General features: G+C 39.4%; 1 protein-coding gene across 4 annotated transcripts in view; it reads right to left on the reverse strand.

Annotated features, from left to right (window-relative positions):
• Positions 1–6,018, reverse strand: part of ADD3 (adducin 3) — a 123,869-nt gene that overhangs the window by 96,358 nt on the left and 21,493 nt on the right. The window lies entirely within an intron of this gene.

Genomic DNA, 6,018 nt, shown 5'->3' on the forward strand with positions numbered 1-6,018 from the left:
TTTTTCTTGCGTTATGCGGGCCTCTCACTGTTGTGGCCCCTCCCATTTGCGGAGCACAGGCTCCGGACGCGCAGGCCCAGCGGCCATGGCTCACGGGCCCAGCCGCTCCGCGGCACGTGGGATCCTCCCGAAACGGGGCACGAACCTGCGTCTCCTGCATCGGCAGGCGGACTCCCAAGCACTGCGCCACCAGGGAAGCCCTGCCACTGTCCGTTTTATAAAGCCTAGGGATGTGAGCCAAATTAGTCCTACTTGTTGGCCGTTTAACTCTAACTTCCCTTAATTATGTGTGTTCTTGGGTACCCATTTTTTCCTCTCAATGAAGTTTCACAGGTAAGCAACACTTCAGATGAAGAGTAAATAACAGTATAAAAACACTAAAAACATGCATACAGCACATGAGCATACCCAAGGTGTTTTCAAACTCATCACAATCTTATTAAACCATGAAGGAAAGTCAGAGAGGTAGAAAGACAATGAGTATCTCAGATTCTATAATTTCCTAGGGATACACAGTTAGGGGTGGTAGAGCTGGGAAAATTGAATCTACACCACCTAGTTAGAAATTTTCTTTTCTTTCTAGTATATCACAGTTCCTTTCCTGAAATAACAGTATTTTACAGTTTACACAGCTTTTAGTATTATCAATATAGTGTGTGTACATGTATAAAAGGGCTTTGCATTTTTGAATTTGCCCAAACCTCCCTGTGGCCCACCTCCAGTCTAGTTTCACTCCTTGAACCTCTTTGATCTTCCTTTTCTCCTCTTTTTTTTTTTTTTCAAAGTCACTACCACTTGCTTGAGCCTAAGTGAAGGCAGCAGAGTAAATGCAGTATCCAGCCTTCCAGAGCACTCATGAGTTATGACTATATCCACTCTAATTTATAGACAAGCATGCCAACACATGGACTATTCCCCCCTTACTCTCATTCTTAATGCAACAATGTCAAGGATACAGCCATTAAACGATGACCTAGGATTATACAAGACTTATCCAGCTCAATACGCTTATTCCATCCCATTATTTTACTTCACCCCCTTTGTCTATAAAAAGCTCCTTCCTTATATGGCCAGTCTCTGAAGTCTAAGATTTGATATTCCTGGCATTCAGAGTTCTCTTCTTGTATCTCTTCCTGAAGACATCCGAAACATTCTTTGTTGATTGACTTTAGAAGGGATGCTCTTTCACAGGAGGCTTTTAGATTATCTGTCCTGCTTAACAGGCTGTCAATAAGCTTAAGTCTCTCCATTAATGTCTGGGCCACTCACTAGGTACTAGACAGGGGAGGAAAGTGACCTGGAGTGAGGAGCACTGAAGTCATTCACCAAGACAAAGGAAATCAACTTAAAGATCAGTCAACACCATTTGGCAAGAGACCCCTTTATAGAGAGCACTCTGTTTCAGACTAAAGTACACACATAGTTAATGGAAAACATGAGTAGAGCATAATAAAACAGAAAGAACAATGGCTCTGGAATCAGAGAGATTTGGGATGGGATCCTGATTTTGCCACATAGCTGCCACTAGCTGACCCAGGGCAAAGTCACAATGTATCTGAATCTCTTTTGTCATTTATAATTATCAATCTTGAAGAAGTGATGTTAGGATTCAAGATTTTATGTAAAGTATCTAGCACAGTATCTGGTACATGGCCAGTGCCCAATAAATAGTAGCTATAAATTAATCTTTTTAATCACCTACCTTCAAAAAGAAGCTAGCCAGGAGATAACAACCATTAGAGGTTGTGGGCAGAGTAATTTTTTTTTAATTCCTCATGAAAATAAATAAATACATACATACATACTTCATGAATTGGAAGAGTTAGAGAACAAGGAGAGACAGTGGCTGCTTGTAGGCAACAGCTCTCAAAACAGCACTGTAATACAAAGTGGCCCAGCCAAGTCAGCTGGAATAGCTGTAGCTAAGGCATCCTGAGGGAGCATTTCCCTGAACCTCTGCAAGCTCCCAACAGTAAGAACACAACATAAACTCTCTTGTCCTTATAATAGCATTGCCCAATAGAAATAAAATGTGAGCCATAACTGCTTTTATTTTATTTATTTATTTATTTTAAATAAAATTATATACTTATTTATTTTGGCTGTGTTGGGTCTTTGTTGCTGCACGTTGGCTTTCTCTAGTTGCAGCGAGTGGGGGCTACTCTTCGTTGCGGTGTGCAGGCTTCTCACTGCGGTGGCTTCTCTTGTTGTGGAGCATGGGCTCTAGGTGTGCAGGCTTCAGTAGTTGTAGCATGTGGGTTCAGTAGTTGTGGCACAGGGCTCAGTAGATGTGGCGCAGGGCTCAATAGTTGTGGCACACGGGCTTAGTTGCTCCGTGGCATGTGGGATCTTCCCGGACCAGGGTTCAAACACTTGTCCCCTGCATAGGCAGGCGGATTCTTAACCACTGCACCACCAGGGAAGTCCCCATAACTGCTTTTAAATTTTCTAGTGGTCACATTAAAAACGTAAAAAGAAACAGGGTAAATTAATTTTAATAATATATTTTATGTAACCCAATATATCAAAATATCATTTCAACATCTAATAAATATTAAAAATTGAGTTATTTTACAGTCTTTTTCTTGTACTAAGTTTTAGAAATCTAGTGTGTATTTTACACTTAACAGTACATCTCAATTAATTCTAGCTACATTTCAGGTGGTCAGTAGCTACAGGCAGCTAGTGCTTGCTGTATTGGACAGGGGGGCCCTACAATCCTGACACCAAGCCTGGGCCCAGTCCACAGAATCTACCCCAATACTTGTTACTCACTATCCCACTAGGGACCTTGAAAGCCTTGTTATTATTAAAAGATCTCACTTTTAAAATGTAAACATCTCTGGAAAAGCAGTGAACTAATTAACTAACATTTCAACAGAGATTATCTGATACAGGTTAGCCACCTGGAAAGTCAAGAGGAAGAAAGCAAAAGAAAGCAAAAACAGGGGGTGCTGAGAAGGGAATCTTAAGGAAACCAAGGACATATTTTGCCTAGTTCACAGGTTAGCCTAGATTCATGCCACTTAATTCACGGCACAAATCTTCTCTAGGTTGCCTAGACCTAGATTACTATTATTATATCAAAAGCTCACACAATCAGTTATGACAAAGATCTACACAAGAATGTAACTACTAACACCTGTAGGGAGCTGTAAGAAATTGGTAAAGGAATGCCAGTCACGTCAATTAACACCATTTCTTGATTGCCAATCAGCACAGTGTATTCCAACCAGGTCAGTGCCTTCAAAATTCCACAAACCTTAAAGAACTTTTAGTAAATAAGACCTCTGTCAGGGGTCATTAGAATAATGAAAAAGTCTGGACAACTTGAAAAGCTGGTAACTATAAGAATCCTCTATCTCAGGTGTCAGTGATAACAATCCATGCATTTGGACAATTATGCCTTTAGTTACCTTGTTTGTTAAAGTTCACCTATAACTGTAAACAACTTCCAGTCAGGTAAGAAAATGTGTCACGTGGTTTGCTCTTTTGCGGTTCAAAAACTACTTTCAAAGTCTGTAATGCAAAGTGCAACCAGATGCTATTGGCAGAGAACTGAATCTTCAAATGTGACCGATCTCCAAGAACATTACCACAGATGTGGGCTACACGTTGGGTGCACACAAAGCTTTGAAAAGCTCATATCTAATCTAATCATCTGTTCAGAACACTCCACACTTTCCCACATTTCAGTGAATTATAAACTTCTCAAAATGCATAGCAAATCAGAAATATATGTATGATTGAAAACTCCCTCCTAAATAGATTCAGAACATGCTATACAGCTAATGACACAGAAAGTCCCCGTTCTATCTAAAAATACAAATTGATGTCAATGCCTGAGCAAGAACAAAAGGTCACTTGCATTGTAACATAAAGCTCAGTCACCAAGTGGCAGCTTTCCTTCCATTTAGAAAAGTTTTCCTCAGTTCCAATTACTACACAAGTTTACAATCATCAGTATACTATCACTCTGAAGACAAGCCTTCTGAAGTAGATGCAAAACATAAATTCCAAATTGCAAAATCCCTTGTGGTAAAATGATAAAGAGGTATATTTAATAATGGAGATTTTTCTCTTAAATAATTGAAACAAATTTTAGAAACATTTGCAGGTTCTATTTTTACTGATTATTGAAATAAGTATACTGAAATAAAATTGGCAAAATTCATTTCTATTTCAACAATGTAGAGTACGAACTATTTCACATCATTACTTTGTGAACCTTTCAGATAATGGTCCTGAATTAAAATCTCAATTAAACACAATGCTTAGGGACTAGTTTGTTCTGGACAAACACTGAATCCCAATCAGTTTAGAAAATGGGATAGGTTTCTTTACTCTATTTCGATATTTATTTTAGGCATACCTAACTCCTTCCTTATTCCTCTCACAAGCAGGGATTTGGGAGTGGGGGACATAAGCAAGCAACAATCATTTACTCAACACAAACTTACTGAGCACCTCATAGGTACCAGATACATAGGACATACTTCACATACATCATCTTATTTAATCTTCATAGCAACTCAAGAGATAGGTAATTTTATCCCAATTTTACACGTGAATAAAGTAAAAAGGCTCAGAGAAGTGAAGTAACTTGCTCAAGGCCAGCAGGATTCAAAGTGAGATCTGTCCTATTTCCACTACCCAGTGCTGACTCTTCCTTTTCTACCCCAGCTCTCTTCACCTACGCACACCAACTGAAGCTGCCCTCTAAAGTTCTCATTCAGTAATACTGGCATTTCTTCAGCAGTACTAGTTTCTGTAAAGGCGAAAAATTGTTAAAACAAATATGATTGAGAATTGTTTTTTCCTCTATGGAGTTTTTCATTTTCCACTCAATTATAGAAGAGCATACATAGAGATAGATGGCAAGACTGTAGTCCCCCCAAAATAAATTTCTAGTGGAAGAATCCTCAACACTGATGTGGGACAAAAGAGAAAGATGTTCTAGAGCTGTGCTGTCCAATTTGGTAGCCACCAGCCACATGTGACCACTGAGTACTTGAAATGCAGCCAGTATGAACTGAGATGTACTAAAATGTAAGATATGTACGGGATTTCAAACACTCGGTATATTAAAAAAAGAGCAAAATATTTCATTAATCTTTCACTGAATCAATATTTCAATGAATCAACACTTCATTAATATTGATTACATGTTGGATATTTTTAAATTGTGTTCAATAAAATTCACGTTTCTTTTTTTTTCAACATGGCTACTAGAAAATTTTAAATTACACTTGTATTTTGGGGAAGGGGACAGCAGTAGTCTAGGGCCTTCATATGAGACTTCAAATAAAACTGTGTACAAAAGCCATCCCTGAACAGAAGGCCCAAACCCTTATGACTAAACCTCTTAAAAGAAAATGTAGTGGGCTATCAAAACACTTTGGAGAAACCCATAATTAATTACTCTGATCATAAATGGTAAATAAATGTCAATTCTTATAGTAACCAGCAAAACATGTGGCCTTCTCACTTATGTTCCTCCAAAATCTAAAAGCCATCATTCCAACTTCTGGTTTCATATACATTCGTGAATACATTTATCTTTATTGCTTAAGAGTTGTGCAAAATATTACAGTTTTCCCTCTGAATGTTGATTGTAAGTACAGTAGACCAAAGAAGATACAGGAGTCAAAGTGTGCTGACTTTAGCACCCACGTAGAAGTCATTGCTTCCAATACATCCCTGAAACTCCCTTGTGTGCTTAATCATTTGGTTCTCTTCCATTAAAGGACCTAAGGAATTTCAGGTAGTTGAAGCATCTATTTAAAAGACATTTTATTCTCTATAGACCAAAAGCTCAGGGAGAAACACCAATAGAAGCTTTTTAAAAATCAATAATTAGGGTTTCCCTGGTGGCGCAGTGGTTGAGAGTCCGCCTGCCGATGCGGGGGACACGGGTTCATGCCCTGGTCCGGGAGGATCCCACATGCCGCGGAGCGGCTGCGCCCGTGAGCCATGGCCGCTGGGCCTGCGCGTCCGGAGCCTGTGCTCCCCAACGGG

Source organism: Lipotes vexillifer, unplaced genomic scaffold (genome assembly GCF_000442215.2).
Source record: "Lipotes vexillifer unplaced genomic scaffold, Lipotes_vexillifer_v1.1 scaffold1444, whole genome shotgun sequence".
Classification (NCBI taxonomy): Eukaryota; Metazoa; Chordata; class Mammalia; order Artiodactyla; family Lipotidae; genus Lipotes; species Lipotes vexillifer.